Genomic DNA, 18,457 nt, shown 5'->3' on the forward strand with positions numbered 1-18,457 from the left:
CCTTTATAGGTTCCTCTATTAAGAACTGTGGAAATGAAACTATTGTGTGTGATTCTATTTCATGGGCATTTACTGGACAATTACTACTTATCATGGACGGAGGAGCCTGGGAGGCTGCAGTCCATGGGGCTGCTGAGAGTCTGACACGACTGAGCGACTTCACTTTCACTTTTCACTTTCATGCATTGGAGAAGGAAATGGCAACTCACTCCAGTGTACTTGCCTGGAGAATCCCAGGGACGGGGGAGCCTATGGGCTGCCGTCTATGGGGTCGCACAGAGTCGGACACGACTGAAGCGACTTAGCAGCAGCAGCAGCAGGAGGCACACTAAGGTCTTATAAGTTAATATGTTTAAAAAACATTTCTAACATAAAAGTAACAGTACATTTGTAGCAGCTGTTAATATGACCTTACTATGTAAAATAGTACATTATGTAGAAAATTAGAATATACACTGGAGAATCGTGACATAAAAGAAGCTAGATAGATATATTCCCAGGTGTCTGAGTAAGAGGATATATGAGAAAAAAAATATCCTATGACTAAATGAGTGAAAAATCTGAATACTATAACATTATTTTAAAAAGTCAACATGTCTTGATATAGTAAAGCCTTTGAGAATGGTTTCAGATTAATGTTTAATATTTGTAACTACTGGTATCTAAAGTGCATATGCTTGCACTATATAATATTATGACTCTTTGCGACCCTATGGACTATATAATTCTCTATATATAGAGACTACAATTCTCCAGAATTGTAGGCCAGAATGCTGGAGTGGGTAGCCTTTCCCTTCTCCAGGGGATCTTCTTGACCCAGGGATCAAACCCAGGTCTCTCACATTGCAGGTGGATTCTTTCCCAGCAAAGCCACAACGGAAGCCCATATAATAAATTACACATATATTACTCTATATAATATATATTTTAGTGTTTATATATATATAAATATATACACATAATATATATATTTCCCTGACTTCAGACTATTCTATTGGGCTACAGTGATCAAGACAGGATGGTGCTGGCACAAAAACAGAAGTATAGACCAATGGAACAAGATAGAAAGACCAGAGATAAACTCATGCACTTATGACGAAAGAGGCCAGAATGTACAGAAGGCAGCAAAGACAGCCTCTTCAATAAGTGGTGCTGGGAAAACTGGATAGCTATATGTCAAAGAATGAAATTATAACACTATCTAACACCATACACATAAATAAACTGCAAATGGATTAAAGATCTAAATGTATGGCAAGACACTATAAAAACTCTTAGAGGAAAACACAGGCAGGACACACTGTGATATAAATCATAGCATGATCTTCTTCTGACGAACCTCCTAAAATAATGAATATAAAAAAAAATAAATAAACAAATGGGACCTAATCAAACTTCAAGGCTTCTACACAGCAAAGGAAACCATAAACAAGATGAAAAGACAGGTCTCAGATTGGGAGAAGCAACTGACAAATAATCTCCAAAATATACAAGCAGCTCATACATCTCAATATATTAAGGAAAAAAAAAAAAAAAAAAACAACCCAGTAAAAAAAAAAAAAAAAAAAAGAGCTTAAGACCTAAATAGACATTTCTCCATAGAAGACATAAGAAGGCCAAGAAGCACATGAAATGATTCTCAACATCACTAATTAGACAAATGAAAATCAAAACTATATTTCACATGGTAAGAATGGCCATCAACAAAAAATGTACAAAAAATAAATGCTGAAGAGGGTGTGGAGAAAAGGGAATCTTCTTACACTGCTGACAGGAATGTAAATTGATACAAACACTATGGAAAATAGTATGGACTTTCCTGAAAAAACTTTAAATAGAATTACCATATAACCCAGCAATCCCACTGCTGAGCATATATCCAGAGAAAACCTAATTTTTGATACACGATTCTGGATGCTTGGGGCTGGTGCAGTGGGACGACCCAGAGGGATGGTACAGGGAGGGAGGTGAGAGGAGGGTTCAGGATGGGGAACACGTGTATACCTGTGGCAGATTCATGTTGATTTATGGCAAAACCAATACAATATTGTAAATTTAAAAAATTAAATTAAATTAAAAAAAAAGATACATGCACCTCAATGTTCATTGTAGCACTATTTACAATCACCAGGATATAGAAGCAAACTAAATGCCCATCAACAGAGGAATGGATAAAGAGATGTGGCACATATGCACAAGGGAATATTACTCAGCCATAAAAAGGCATGAAATTGGGTCATGTGTAAGATGGGGGTGGACCCAGAGACTGCCATACAGAGTGAAGTAAGTTGGAAAGAGAAAAACAAATACTGTGTATTAATGCATACATGTGGAATCTGAAAAAATTGGTATAGACAATTTTATTTACAAAGCAGAAGAGGAGAACAAACAAATGCAGAGAACAACTATATGGATAACAAGGGGGAAAGTGGCAGGTGGGATGAATTGGGAGACTGAGACTGACATATATACACTATTAGTAGAATAGATCACTAATGAGAACCTGTAGTATAGCACACAGACCTCTACTCAATGCTCTGGGTGACCTAAAAGGGCAGGAAATCCAAAAAAGATGTATACACACACACACACACACACACATTTAACTGAATAACTTTGCTGTACTGCTCACAACATTGTAAAGCAACTATACTGTAATAAAAATTTTTTAAAAAAGGTTTTAAAGAAACATGTCCATTATTAAGAACTATGAAAGAAACCCTCTGCCAAGTAAACCATGACACGTTTTCTTAACACACACACAAAATTATATAAAGATATGTTTCCATGGAAATTTATCACATATTACTTCTGTGCATGTATAAAAATATAAGTGAATAAATGGCTGCTGCTGCTGCTGCTAAGTCGCATCAGTCATATCCGACTCTGTGCGACCCATAAATGGCTAACATTTTCCTAAAACGTTTTTCATGTTTAGAGTTTGGAATTTGGAAGCACTTTTCTATTTGAGTCATGAATATCCATATTTTTCTGCAAAATAGTAACCTTTGTTCCATCAAAGTGTTGGTGGCACAGGATTTCTTAAAACAATCTAACAAGCTCTAAAAGTCATTAGAGATAATTCCTGAGGAGACTTGTAACTGAATACAGTCAATTTACTTGCTTTCTGGGTTTAGGAATAAAGCACAAGCCCTTTGCTTGACCACCTCCCACCATCTCACAGCCATTTGCTTCCTAGGAAGTAAAAGACTACAGTACTGTCTTTGAGATTCTCCTCTAAGCCACTGGCACCCAGTCCGCACCTTTTGATCTTGCATTGCATGCAGGCAGCAAGGACAATCATCCCATCACACTCTCAAGAGCCTCTGGATTTCAAGAGATAGAAATATGTGGAGGAAAAATGCACCCAGAACAAATAAAGCACATCATTCCTTTAAAAGGTCAAGCATGGCATTAGAATGAGGACATTTTAACCTTTGATGAGACATTCTGAAATCAGCGAGTGTGCAAAGGAATGATGGCAAATTTCCTTTAGTGAAGTGAAAGTGTTAGTCACTCAGTCATGTCTGACTCTTGCTGACCCCATGGTCTGTAGCCTGCAAGGCTCCTCTGTCCATAGAATTCTCCAGGCAAGAATACTGGAGTGGGTAGCCATCCCTTCTTCAGGGGATCTTCCTGACCCAGAGGTTAAACCTGGGTCTCCTGCAACGCAGGCGGATTTTTTACTGTCTGAGCCACAAGAGAAGATCTTCCTTCATTGAACTTAGCCTCAACTCTTCAATCCTCTGCCTAATGATAAAGAATTTCTCTCTCAGGGAGTCAACTTGAAGGCAAAACAAAAGATATTCTGTAAGAAATGCTAAATGCTAAATGGCTACTTTATTTAAATATAAATAATGTTTCAACTAATCTATTTATCTCCAGGATTTGCCTTTAGCTTTGGGAGTGGAGGAAACTCTTTTGAAGCTGGAATATGTTTAGAGATAAGTTTTTCAGCTTACATAGAATGCAAGTTACACTGGCACAGTGTATCAAAATTAACATTTTGAATTGCTGAGGCCTTCTTGAAAATATTGGGTTAAATAAAAAGGATTTCACTTAAATTTTTTTTCAACATTTAGTAAATCTACTTTCTAGAAATAAAAAATTGCGCTTGGCTCTAGTCAACTTCTGTTTCCAAGAAGATGTGGTAAATATATATTTCCCCCAGTAAATATATCTGGCAATCCTGGACATTATATATACAACAGTCATGAGAAGGTGCTAACAAGTAGTGGAAACAAGCCAGATTAGCTAGGATGATTCCAACCTGAGGAACAATGTAGTGATGTGATCCCTGGACTTTCCTTTTACCTCATACCCCACACTGCAAATGGTGACTGCAGCCATGAACTTAAAAGATGCCTGCTCCTTGGAAGAAAAGCTATGCCCAACCTAGACAGCATATTAAAAAGCAGAGACATCACTTTGCCAACAAAGGTCCTTTCCAGTAGTCATGCAAGAAAATCAAACCAGTCCATCCTAAAGGATATCAGTCCTGAATATTCATTTGAAGGACATATGCCGAAGCTGAAACTCCAAAACTTTGGCCACCTGATGCGAAGAACTGACTCATTAGAAATGACACTGATGCTGGGAAAGAGTGAAGGTGGGAGGAGAAGGGGACAACAGAGGACAAGATTGTTGGATAGCATCACTGTCTCAATGGACATGAGTTTGAGCAAGCTCTGAGAGATGGTGAAAGATAGAGAAACCTGGGATGCTATAGTCCATGGGGTTGCAAAGAGTCGAACATGTCTAGCGATGGAATAACAACAACAATCCCAGACTGGGAGCTGAAGAAGCCACAGTCTGGAAATGTTAACAGTGCACACTACAAAAGCACCAGAGAAGTCTGCTCCATGTAACCAAAGGAACAGTCTAGGGCAGTCAAGCCAAAGAAAACTTTAAGGCAATAGCCACTTTACTCTGACCAAACACTGCAGAAGAAACCTGTGGACTCCCACCTCTGCTCACCCCAGCAAAGACTAAGTAGTGAGCCTAGATCTCCACCTACATGGAGTGGCAAAATGTGCCTCTCAAGCCCCTGACTTGGTGTTAGGGAAAACTAAGTAGAGACGAAGATTTTCCTTCCTTCCATAAGATGAGGCTCCCCCACCATACAGTGTGTCAGTCATACAGGATCCTGAAAAGGTATGGCCATTTGCCCTTCCCGCTTTGTCATCACACGCTTTTAAGGGCAGCATTCGTCTCACATTGCCTCCCTCGCCTTCATCTCTAGTCCTGCAAGCTTTCAAGGCTTTGCCCTTTGGTTCCTCAGAAGCTGGTGCTATGCTTTGTCAGGTTTCAGACAACACTGATAGCAAGTATAAACAAAGCAGTCCTTTCTCTTTGCTCCCTGTAGTTACCCGAATTTTGTAAAGGTTTGTGACTATATAGCATCCAATGCCATTTTACTGTCATGAGGAAGCAAATATTGGTTACATTTCTTCAATGTCTGTAAAATCCTGAAATTTTGAGAATAACGAAAGAAAACTTGAGGATGAAAACCACATGCTAAGACAGGCTGAGATGAAAGCTTGAAGGAAACTGGATTTTGATGACTCCATGAGATCAACAGTGGATTGCTTACTTCTTATTTACAAGAAGAAGATAGATGATTAGTAATTTAAGTCATTGCTTTTCAGCTTGTCTGTTACTTGTAGAAAAATGTAATCCTATTTACTGTATTTGCCATTCTGTGTTTCAGATTCTTGCACAGGTGTGACTTTTTCACAGTGCTTTTCTCTTTTAGTTCTTAAGGCATTAAGTTAGATTTGAGAGTGCCATGCAGATGTTTAGATATTCAGGAGAACAGTAAGAATAAGCTCTCTAGTGTGACCACAGCTTTCCAAATACAGACTAATGTGGAGAATAGTTAAATCAGAAGTGAGATGAAGGTCCTGAATCTTGATTCCATTTCAGAAGAGTGCCCTGGTTGCACAGAAGCCTGGCATTTCAAAAGAAACAATTCTGTGGGAGCTTAGGCTCCATCTTGTGATGTCAGATTGACCAAGAATTTACCACCTGTCAATCAGAACCAAACCAGGGTGTTAGCAGAAGGTGTCATGTGGCTTCTCTCCCCTGACTTGCAGCCTTCCACTCAGAACAGCACTGGAGTGAGGGACCTAAGGGTTTCTCAAAGTTGAAATGGTAAGAATAAAGGGTTATTGTGGGTATGTCCATGGGACTAGAGAGCTGAGAAGTTTAAGAAACTAAAGTTAAAGGAAATCATAAATAATTTTAATGTGCACTAACAAACTTGAAATATTTTTTCCATTCTACAGATTACTACTATCATAAAGTAGCCCTCATTTATTAGGACATTTCTGTTCCTTAGGAAAACTCCTTAGAAAAGAGAGTAACAGTGACATACTGCTTCTTTTGCACTATTCCTTGGCAGAGGAATTGCTGGGATCCTCATTTGTTGGTTGGTACAAGGTACAATAACCTGTCACTCTTCAATGTCACAGGATTGTTTCCTTCATTAAATCCCCATAAAGTATTCATGGTAATTATGTGAAAAGACAGTTTCTTTCATGAAGCACTTATATAGCATATGTATCGTATGCATATGATACATATGCATATGTATCAGTTTAGTATACAATGAAATTATTATACATAGATTTCTACTTGTTTAGTGTCTGATTTGGCCAGCTTGACTGTTAATTTTATCAGGGCAGAAATTACACCTAATTTGTTCATCTTTCACTTCCCAAATCTTAGCACGTAGTAGGTTCAAGATTGAATAAATGAAGGTATGGGTTTTTAAGTAAAAATGAAAGTCAAGATTTATGGCACACTATTAATTTCAAGAATAAATGTATAACTTTGGAATTATTGTGAAATGACTTGAAAAATTACTTGAGATCCTGACCTACCTGTTATTATAAAAGCTCATCGAATTCTTACTGCCATAAGAAATGGAATGTTCCTGCCTAGTGACCACTGTAATCTTTGAATATGCTTTTTAAAAATGTTCTAAATGGTTTAATAATGCTTTCTATTCTTGTATGTAGTTTCAAGAAACTTATTAAGTCACCTGGATTTAGCCAAGAAAAGAATGTCATTACAATTGCCAAATATATCTCAGCTGGAATATTTTACAGCAAAGCTACCAACACAAAAGACACCTAAAGAGCTAGAAGTGACAGTATGGCAGAAAACACTGGTTGACTAATTTTTTCCCCCAAATCACCTGAAACCATGGACGTAGTCTTCAAAGCCATCCACAACTTTTTAGTAAAACCATATAAGTCTTATTTGAAAACCCATGGTATTTCTGACAAGTTCCAAAGAAAAATTTATTCAAACTAGATTTTTTGTTAAAGGAAAGAAATGCAACTCTACAGTCTAGATATGCTGCTGCTGCTAAGTCACTTCAGTTGTGTCTGACTCTGTGTGACCCCATAGACAGCAGCTCACCAGGATCCCCAGTCCCTGGGATTCTCCAGGCAAGAACACTGGAGTGGGTTGCCGTTTCCTTCTCCGATGCATGAAGGTGAAAAGTGAAAGTGAAGTTGCTCAGACGCGTCCGACTCTTGGCGACCCCATGACTGCAGCCTACCAGGCTCCTCCGTCCATGGGATTCTCCAGGCAAGAGTACTGGAGTGGGGTACCATTGCCTTCTCCACAGTCTACATATAGCAGTGAAAGTGAAGTCACTCAGTCATGTCTGATGATTCTTTCTGACCCCGTGTACTGTAGCCCACCAGGCTCCTCTATCCATGAGGATTCTCCAGGCAAGAATACTGGAATGGGTTGCCATTTCCTTCTCCAGGGGAATCTTCCCGACCCAAGGATCGAACCCAGGTCTCCTGCATTGCAGGCAGACGCTTTAACCTCTGAGCCACCAGGGAAGGCCTACATATAGCAGTAGAGAAACATTAACCAGTAGAGAACTGCTCCTTCGTTAGGGAGAAATTACATTGATGATATTATTCAAAGTTAGTTAACAGAAAATCATGCTTCCCACTGAGACTTATAGCTTATGTATGGGTCTTCATCAGAGAAGGCAATGGCACCCCACTCCAGTACTCTTGCCTGGAAAATCCCATGGACAGAGGAGCCTGGTAGGCTGCAGTCCATGGGGTCGCTAGGAGTCGGACATGACTGAACGACTTCACTTTCACTTTTCACTGTCATGCATTGGAGAAGGAAATGGCAACCCACTCCAGTGTTCTTGCCTGGAGAATCCCAGGGATGGGTAGCCTGGTGGGCTGCCGTCTCTGGGGTCACACAGAATTGGACACGACTGAAGCGACTTAGTAGCAGTAGCAGCATGGATCTTCATTTGGATATTTTAAGGGTAGACCTCCACTCTTAAAATATCCATATTAGAAAATGAGTATATATCCACATTAGAAAATAATTTTGAAAAACAATGAGTATATATCCATATTAGAAAATAATTTTGAAAAAAAAATGAGGCTTCTTTTAAATGGGATACTAAGTAATTTACCAAACTCCGTATCTGACCACTGCATAATTTCTGTTACTTAAAAATGTTATTCAAGTACTATAATCATCAGTTGACAATGCTTTTGAAAGTTAATAAAAATCAGCCTTGCTTTTTTTGGTATTGCTTTAATTGCAGTGGACATTAAACTCTCATATACTGCCTATAAAGTATTGTAAATATGAAAAACTGTGAAAAAACTTTTTCATGAGGCACTCTTCATATGCATATGTATCTGTTTAGTAACTCGATTTGCTCTGGATGCTGAATGGCTTAGAAATGTATAACTTACAGCTCTATTGCCATATGAAAACCCAGTTTTAAAACTTCAGTTACAGGGTTTCCCAGAGGTTTCTGTCAAAATTCTAACATACTGCTTTGGGAAGATATTCAATTAGAATTCAGCAAATTATGGCCACAGGCCAAATCTGGCCCATTGCCTTTTTGTACCTACAGTTTTAATGGTAGACAGCCTCACCTATTCATTTACATTGTGCCTAGAGCTGTTTTTGTGTCACAGTGACAGAGCTGAGTAGGTGCAACAGAGTCTGAAGGGCCTAAAATTGAAAAATATTTACTATCTATCTGGCCCCTTACTGAGAGAAAGTTGCTGATTCTGTATTAAACCATTAGTAACAAATAATTTCAACTATGCTTATGAGATTCAATATATACTATTTTGCAGAGAAGCAAGCAAAAGAGAACCTAGTAGGACAATATCGACATCCATGGCCGTAGGTACTAACATCCTGGAAAGGCATATGACTTACAGCCAAGTTATAGGCTACCCCAGAGTAAAACAAGGAAGTAGAGGTGAATTCAATGGGAGTAACCAAAAAAAAAAAAAACAAAAACAAAAACTGGGGAGGAGGGGAATTCCCTGATAACTCAGTTGGTAAAGAATTCGCTTGCAATGCAGGACACCCCGTTAGATCCCTGGGTTGGGAGAAAGGATAGGCTACCCAATCCAGTATGCTTGGATTTCCTTTGTGGCTCTGCTGATAAAGAATCAATCTGCAATGCCGGAGACCTGGGTTCCATCCTTGGGTTGGGAAAATCCCCTGGAGAAAGGAAAGGCTATCTGCTCCTGTGTTCTGGCCTGGAAAATTTCAAAGACTACATAGTCCATGGGGTCACAAAGAGTCGGACATGACTAAGCGACTTTCACTTTTCACACACAAAAAATTAACTTTAGCTATTTAATCATTTTGCCAATCAGTGCCTTGCTAAACAAAGGAGCAAAGTTAAAAAGTGGGGGAGTAGGAGGTATGGACTACTGGCTGTAAGATAGGCTCAAATGTATATTATACAAAACAGGGAATATAGCCAATATTTTGCAATAACTGTAAATGGAAAGTATACTTTAAAATTACATAAAAACTTTAAAAATTAAATACAGGTTCTTTAGTAAGTTTCTGAGTCACTGTTAATTACTATGGTTATTTAATGGTACCCTAATTACACGCATTCTTCTTCCACATCAAGAGAAACAACAACAAAATATCAAAAAGAATACAACTTTTCGTTCTCTGTTGAATAAAATAAGACAAAAAAATGAACTTAAAGAGAAATTTAACTACCGTTGTTTTACACTTAGGCCATCACACATTTTAGTAGCTTATCCATATTCATAGAAATTTTAAGTTCAAGAATAGTTTCAGTTTTATAGCATCTTAATAAGCAATTCCAAGCATTTTAGAGAGTTTTATCATAAAATTTAATAATACATAAGAATAGCATTTTCTGCTGTCATCAACATATGAAAACACAGAAAAGCAAGTTCAGATAGGTGGTCTCATTGCAAATCCCCAAACTGAAATACAATTATCAGCTGCTGCTGGTGCTGCTGCTGCTGCTAAGTCACTTCAGTCTTGTCCGACTCTGTGTGACCCCATAGACAGCAGCCCACCAAGCTCCCCTGTCCCTGGGATTCTCCAGGCAAGAACAGTGGAGTGGGTTGCCATTTCCTTCTCCAATGTATGAAAGTGAAAAGTGAAAGAGAAGTCGCTCAGGTTGTCTACTTGAAAATTACGAAGTTATGTCCGACTCCTAGCGACCCTATGGACTGCAGCCTACCAGGCTCCTCCGTCCATGGGATTTTCCAGGCAAGAGTACTGGAGTGGGGTGCCATTGCTTTCTCTGAATTATCAGCTAGGATTTACATTTTCCTTTTTGGGAAAATGTGAACATATGTTTGTAATAAAGAGATTTTTTAAAAAAAATCAAAGTATGTGGAAAGAAAAAATTTTAATTTCCTGTTAAATTGCTGGAAAAAAGGGTAGAAAAGTAAAAAAAAAAAAAAATCACAAACTATGCATGAGTTTAAAGTGTTTCAGGTTATTGGCAAAAATTTTTGGAATTGAGCCCAGCATCACAGCACAGGTATGCCACTAGGGCAGCTGTAGCTGCATGTCCTGTGCCAGCAGAGGGATGAAATGGCCAGAGCAGAAAGTCAACAAAAAGTCACACAACATCAGCTTTCAACCAAGATGGACGAGCAGTATGAAACAGTTTACCTTCCTGCCTTGAAATACTAAAAACCAGTTAAATAGTTGAAACGATCATTTTAAGATATTAGGCAATAGGCAGCACAGAACAGTTCTTTCAGAGAGAAGGCAAAAAAATGAGATTAGTCCTATGACTAGCCTGGCTTACTGAGTTCAGTGGGTTTTCTTAACATAAAGCTGGGATCCTCAAAGATCTTTACTGTGTGACTGGGAAAGCTAGGACATAGCTATCAATTTGAGCTTTAATTGATACTGCAAAACACTTTTACAAAGGGGTTATACAAATGTACACTCCCAGCAGCAGTATATGAGAGTATTTTTTATTTTTTCACTTGAACAGTTTTTGGTAAATATCAGTTTCTTATTGAGATTTTTATTTGCATTTCCTTAAGAATCTTTTCAAAGGTTTATTAGCTTTTTGATGAAGTCTCCATACATCTTTTGTGTATACATATATATATTTTTTCTTTTGGTTTGAACTTTTTGTTATTCTAACTGATTTGCAGGAAGTTCTGAGTACTATCAGATCAGATCAGTCGCTCAGTTGTGTCCGACTCTTTGCGACCCCATGAATTGCAGCACGCCAGGCCTCCCTGTCCATCACCAACTCCCGAAATTCACTCAGACTCATGTCCATCGAGTCAGTGATGCCATCCAGCCATCTCATCCTCTGTCGTCCCCTTCTCCTCTTGCCCCCAATCCCTCCCAGCATCAGAGTCTTTTCCAGTGAGTCAACTCTTCGCATGAGGTGGCCAAAGTACTGGAGTTTCAGCTTTAGCATCATTCCTTCCAAAGAAATCCGAGGGCTGATCTCCTTCAGAATGGACTGGTTGGATCTCCTTGCAGGCCAAGGGACTCTCAAGAGTCTTCTCCAACACCACAGTTCAAAAGCATCAATTCTTCAGTGCTCAGCCTTCTTCACAGTCCAACTCTCACATCCATACATGACCACAGGAAAAACCATAGCCTTGACTAGACGAACCTTTGTTGGCAAAGTAATGTCTCTGCTTTTGAATATGCTATCTAGGTTGGTCATAACTTTGCTTCCAAGGAGCAAGCGTCTTTTAATTTCATGGCTGCAGTCACCATTTGCGGTGATTTTGGAGCCCAGAAAAATAAAGTCTGACACTGTTTCCACTGTTTCCCCATCTATTTCCCATGAAGTGGTGGGACCGGATACCATGATCTTCGTTTTCTGAATGTTGAGCTTTAAGCCAACTTTTTCACTCTCCTCTTTCACTTTCATCAAAAGGCTTTTGAGTTCCTCTTCACTTTCTGCCATCAGGGTGGTGTCATCTGCATATCTGAGGTTATTGATATTTCTCCTGGCAATCTTGATTCCAGCTTGTGTTTCTTCCAGTCCAGTGTTTCTCATGATGTACACTGCATATAAGTTAAATAAACAGGGTGACAATATACAGCTTTGACGAACTGCTTTTCCTATTTGGAACCAGTCTGTTTTTCCATGTCCAGTTCTAACTGTTGCTTCCTGACCTGCATACAAATTTCTCAAGAGGCAGATCAGGTGATCTGGTATTCCCATCTCTTTCAGAATATTCCATAGTTTATTGTGATCCACACAGTCAAAGGCTTTGGCATAGTCAATAGATGTTTTTCTGGAACTCTCTTGCTTTTTCTATGATCCAGCAGATGCTGGCAATTTGATCTCTGGTTCCTCTGCCTTTTCTAAAACCAGCTTGAACATCAGGAAGTTCACGGTTCACATGTTGCTGAAGCCTGGCTTGGAGAATTTTGAGCATTACTTTACTAGCATGTGAGATGAGTGCAATTGTGCGGTAGTTTGCGCATTCTTTGGCATTGCCTTTCTTTGGGATTGGAATGAAAACTGACCTTTTCCAGTCCTGTGACCACTGATGAGTTTTCCAAATTTGCTGGCATATTGAGTGCAGCACTTTCACAGCATCATCTTTCAGGATTTGAAATAGCTCAACTGGAATTCCATCACCTCCACTAGCTTTGTTTGTAGTGATGCTTTTTAGGGCCCATTTGACTTCACATTCCAGGATGTCTGGCTCTAGGTCAGTGATCACACCATCGTGATTATCTGGGTCATGAAGATCTTTTTTGTACAGTTCTTCTGTGTATTCTTGCCATCTCTTCTTAATATCTTCTGCTTCTGTTAGGTCCATACCATTTCTGTCCTTTATCGAGCTCATCTTTGTGTGAAATGTTCCTTTGGTATCTCTGATTTTCTTGAAGAGATCCCTAGTCTTTCCCATTCTGTTGTTTTCCTCTATTTCTTTGCATTGATCGCTGAAGAAGGCTTTCTTATCTCTTCTTGCGATTCTTTGGAACTCTGCATTCAGATGTTTATATCTTTCCTTTTCTCCTTTGCTTTTCACTTCTCTTCTTTTCACAGCTATTTGTAAGGCCTCCCCAGACAGCCATTTTGCTTTTTTGCATTTCTTTTCCATGAGGATGGTCTTGATCCCTGTCTCCTGTACGATGTCACGAACCTCATTCCATAGTTCATCAGGCACTCTATCTATCAGATCTAGGCCCTTTAATCTATTTCTCACTTCCACTGTATAATCATAAGGGATTTGATTTAGGTCATACCTGAATGGTCTAGTGGTTTTCCCTACTTTCTTCAATTTAAGTCTGAATTTGACAATAAGGAGTTCATGGTCTGAGCCACAGTCAGCTCCTGGTCTTGTTTTTGCTGACTGTATAGAGCTTCTCCATCTTTGGCTGCAAAGAATATAATCAGTCTGATTTCGGTGTTGACCATCTGGTGATGTCCATGTACAGAGTCTTCTCTTGCGTTGTTGGAAGAGGGTGTTTGTTATGACCAGTGCATTTTCTTGGCAAAACTCTATTAGTCTTTGCCCTGCTTCATTCCGTATTCCAAGGCCAAATTTGCCTGTTACTCCAGGTGTTTCTTGACTTCCTACTTTTGCATTCCAGTCCCCTATAATGAGAAGGACATCTTTTTTGGGTGTTAGTTCTAAAAGGTCTTGTAGGTCTTCATAGAACCATTCAACTTCAGCTTCTTCAGCATTACTGGTTGGGGCATAGACTTGGATTACTGTGATATTGAATGATTTGCCTTGGAAACGAACAGAGATCATTCTGTCATTTTCGAGATTGCATCCAAGTACTGCATTTTGGACTCTTTTGTTGACCATGATGGCCACTCCATTTCTTCTGAGGGATTCTTGCCCACAGTAGTAGATATAATGGTCATCTGAGTTAAATTCACCCATTCCAGTCCATTTCAGTTTGCTGATTCCTAGAATGTTGACATTCACTCTTGCCATCTCGTTTGACCACTTCCAATTTGCCTTGATTCATGGACCCTTCATTCCAGGTTCCTATGCAATATTGCTCTTTACAGCATTGGACCTTGCTTCTATCACCAGTCACATCCATAGCTAGGTATTGTTTTTGCTTTGGCTCCATCCCTTCATTCTTTCTGGAGTTATTTCTCCACCGATCTCCAGTAGCATATTGGGCACCTACTGACCTGGGGAGTTTCTCTTTCAGTATCCTATCATTTTGCCTTTTCATCCTGTTCATGGGGTTCTCAAGGCAAGAATACTGAAGTGGTTTGCCGTTCCCTTCTCCAGTGGACCACATTCTGTCAAATCTCTCCACCATGACCCGCCCGCACGGGCATGGCTTAGTTTCATTGAGTTAGACAAGGCTGTGGTCCTAGTGTGATTAGATTGACTAGTTTTCTGTGAGTATGGTTTCAGTGTGTTTGCCCTCTGATGCCCTCTTGCAACACCTACTGTCTTATTTGTGTTTGTCTTACCTTGGACGTGGGGTATCTCTTCACGGCTGCTCCAGCAAAGCGCAGCCATTGCTCCTTACCTTGGACAAGGGGTCTCTCCTTATGGCCACCCTTCCTGACCTTCAATGTGGGATAGCTCCTCTAGGACCTCCTGCGCCCACACAGCCACGGCTTCTTGGACGTGGAGTTGGTCCTCCCGGCCACTGCCCCTGACCTCAGGGCATGGGTTGCTCCTCCGGGATAGACTTAAGCTATTTGCTGTTTTTACTCAAAATACCTTTTTCTATTTCCCGGTTTGCCTTTTCATTAATTTTACTGGTGTCTTTTGAGCAACAGAAGTTTGTAATTCTATTAACAACTAATTTGACAAGAATGTTTTACCTAATATTTTTTAGGCTCTGTTCAAGAAATTTTTAACTTTCACATGGTAAAAGATTTTAAAATAATCTCAGAAAGTAATAGCTAGACAGAATTTAATATAGTAGATTGCAACAACAATTAACAAGTTGATCTGATAGACTTTAAAGAAACCCTGTGCCAAATGATGAGATTTATATGTTTTATAAGCACACATTCTTTAAGCCTCTTTCATAATAGCTTCATAAAAACAGCTACTGCCAACTGATACATGCCAATATTGTTTGGATTTTCAACTACTTCTCCTAGTGCTACACAATCATTAGATGCATGATTGGACATCCAAGTTATAACAGGTGGTAGTTTTATTAAGTATTTTGTTAATGTATAACATGGATTACCACCTTTTTTCACTGCCAGGCTTCTAACATCATCTATCCACAAATCAGGATTGGTTTATAATCCCGCAGTAACAAAAAGAATCAAATCTCAGTGGGTTAACACAACAAAAATGCATTTCATGCTGGTGCCACATAGCAGTGCAATTAAGCATTGAGTTACGGTGATTATTAGACACTTAGCAATACAATACATGCTTCATAACAACTAGAAAGAATTGGAAGTATTTTGTTAAATAGCACTACTGACTACTGCGTATAAAAGAAACATTATAAAAAGTTATCAATTAATAGATTATACAACATATCATAAGGAATTACACAGAACTGAGAATTACAAGAACTGAATTACACAGAACTGAGCAAAAGTCAGCTAAATTTAAAAGCTGGAAAAGAACAGTAGGAAACAAATATCCACATCCAAAAATATCTGGCTAAAAAACAATCATGCAGAATCTTGCAAATAACTCATGATCCCAAATAAGCTATAATAGAGATTGAAATATATTAAGAACTAAATTAATAATGAAAATACAATATGTCCATACTTGCTAAATATAGGTAAAGCTGTAGTTTCATCAAACCCTTTGATCTTAAATGCTTATATGAGAAAAGAATAAACACCACAGCAGGAGCATCAGTCCCTGCACACTTGGATGGATGCAAAACCAATTCAGTAGTGTGATACCAATTCTTCTTGCCACACCACAGCCTCTAACCGAGACATGTACACTATGGGAAAAAGTGAAACCAGCACAGAAATGCAGCCCCAAACCCTCACAATGCAGCCATGCTCCAAATCAAGGCAGAGACTTTCATCACAACTGGGAGAAAACCAATTTTCTCACGATTTTTACTTCATGCCCTTGGACTCACCTCTGTCCTTGATAAGGCCATTGAGCATAAAGGAAGCCTATGGTTCTAGACACCTGCTTCTAGATCTATCCTCTCCAACTTCAGCCCTACCTCCCACCAAGGCTGCAGCTGCCAGCACACCTCCAGGGAAGACACAGCCTGCACTTACTTCAGATCCAGCTTTCCCACCAAAGCCACTGGGCTTACTCAGATTGCATAGGGACACTTCCACACAAGTACATGCCTCCAAGACCAGGACAGATAATTGTTTCACATAATTCCACAGAGACAGAAAAAATTAAACTGAGAAGTCAGAGGAATGTATTTCATATAAAAGAATAAGGGAAAAACTTGGGGAAAAGCCCTAATGAAATAGAGATAAATAATTCAACTGATAGAAAGTTCAAAGTAATAGTAATAAGAATGCTAACTAAACACAGGAAAGAATAGACAAACCTACTGATAATTTTAACAAAAACTAGAATATATGAAAAAGAATACAGTAATTGTAATAAAAATACACTAGAGGGAATTGTCAGGTCAGTTTTTCTTGTCTCACCATAGCAAAGAACTGGCACAACAGACTAGTTACAGCTCCAGCAGGCAGGATTTATTAAGCAGACAGCATGCAATACACTCTCAAGATGTGAAAGCAGACTAAACCCTTAAGAGTGGTCTCAACCCATTTGACTTCCCTCTTTTATATTTTTGTCTCTTCCTTTTGGCCATTCCTGGGTCTTGATTGGCTATTCCCCATGCAAATTGGGGCTGTTACCCATCACCAATCAGGGGAGGGGATGCAAATAGGGTGTATGTTCAAGGCCAATCAGGGAAGGGGGTGTGTTTGGGTGTGTTTTCACATCAGAGGCTCTCATTCAGAGCTGCGGTTTTTCACAGGCTTTCTTTCTTTGTTCCCTTTGTGGGCTTTTTCTAGTTGCCACTTCCTCTAAGTGCCACTTTGAACTCCTTTTTCTTCTCTATCTAGTGAAATGAATAGCAGATTAGGTGATATAGAAGAATGCATGAGTAATCTGGAAGATAGAATCCCTGAAATCAAATCACTCAATCAGAATATCAAAAAGAAGCACGTTTTTAAAAATAAAAATAGTTTAAGGTACCTTTGAGACAACATCAAGGGTACTAACATTCGCATTATAAGTGTCCCAGAAAGAGAAGAAACATTAAAAGGGTTAGAGAATATATCTGATGGAATCATGGCTGAAAGCTTACCCCAACCTGAAGAAGGAAACAGATTGCCAGAAAAATGAAGCACAATGAGTCCAAAACAAGATTAACCCAGAGACAAAACCAAGACGTATCATAAATAAATGGCAAACATCAAAGCACAGAGGATTCTAAAGGCAACAAGAGAAAAACAGAGACAAGCACAAGGGAACCACTAAATGACTGACAGCTGATTTTTCTGCAGAAACTTTGCAGGCTGGCAGAGTGACATGATATGTTTAAAATCCTGACAGGGAAAAACCTACAATTTAAATATTCTACCCAGCAAGGTTATTATTCAGATTTGTTATTATCCAGATTTAGAGAAATAAAGAGCTCCTAAGATAGACAAAAAGTGAAAGAATTCATCAATATTAATTCTAAGCTAATCTTATAAGAAGTGTTAAAAACTCTCCTTAAGTGAAAAAGAAAAGGCTACAACAAGAAAAAAAAAAAATTCAAAGGGAAAAATCCCACTAGCACTATGTTTTATTAAAATGATGTAAAAACTTTGGAAAATACTTAACATATAATCTTATTAAACTAAAAAAAATATATTATTGTAATTATATGAAACTAAATCCATGCAGAAAAAAATGAAACAACTGTCGTTTAATCATGAAACAATACACAGAAATAATTTGAACACTTCAGGGAAACCATTCAATATCACAGTAATCCAAGTCTATGACCCAACCAATTATGCTGAAGAAGCTGAAGTTGAACGGTTCTATGAAGACCTAGTCTCTGGCCATATCACCCTTAACACGCCCGATCTCCTCTGATCTCGGAAGCTAAGCAGGGTCGGGCTTGGTTAATACTTGGATGGGAGACTGCCTGGGAATACCAGCTGCTGTAGGCTTTATTTTAATTTTTCTTTTGGGCTTCCCTGGTGGCT

General features: G+C 38.9%; 1 long non-coding RNA gene and 1 pseudogene across 1 annotated transcript in view; one reads left to right on the forward strand and one right to left on the reverse strand.

Moving 5' to 3' along the window:
• Positions 1-18,457, reverse strand: part of LOC147374049 (uncharacterized) — a 294,066-nt gene that overhangs the window by 144,820 nt on the left and 130,789 nt on the right. The window lies entirely within an intron of this gene.
• Positions 18,303-18,421, forward strand: LOC147374050 (5S ribosomal RNA; annotated as a pseudogene).

This window comes from Bos grunniens, chromosome 4 (genome assembly GCF_055505025.1).
Source record: "Bos grunniens cultivar Pamir isolate PY7600 chromosome 4, Bosgru_T2T1.0, whole genome shotgun sequence".
NCBI classification, from domain to species: Eukaryota; Metazoa; Chordata; class Mammalia; order Artiodactyla; family Bovidae; genus Bos; species Bos grunniens.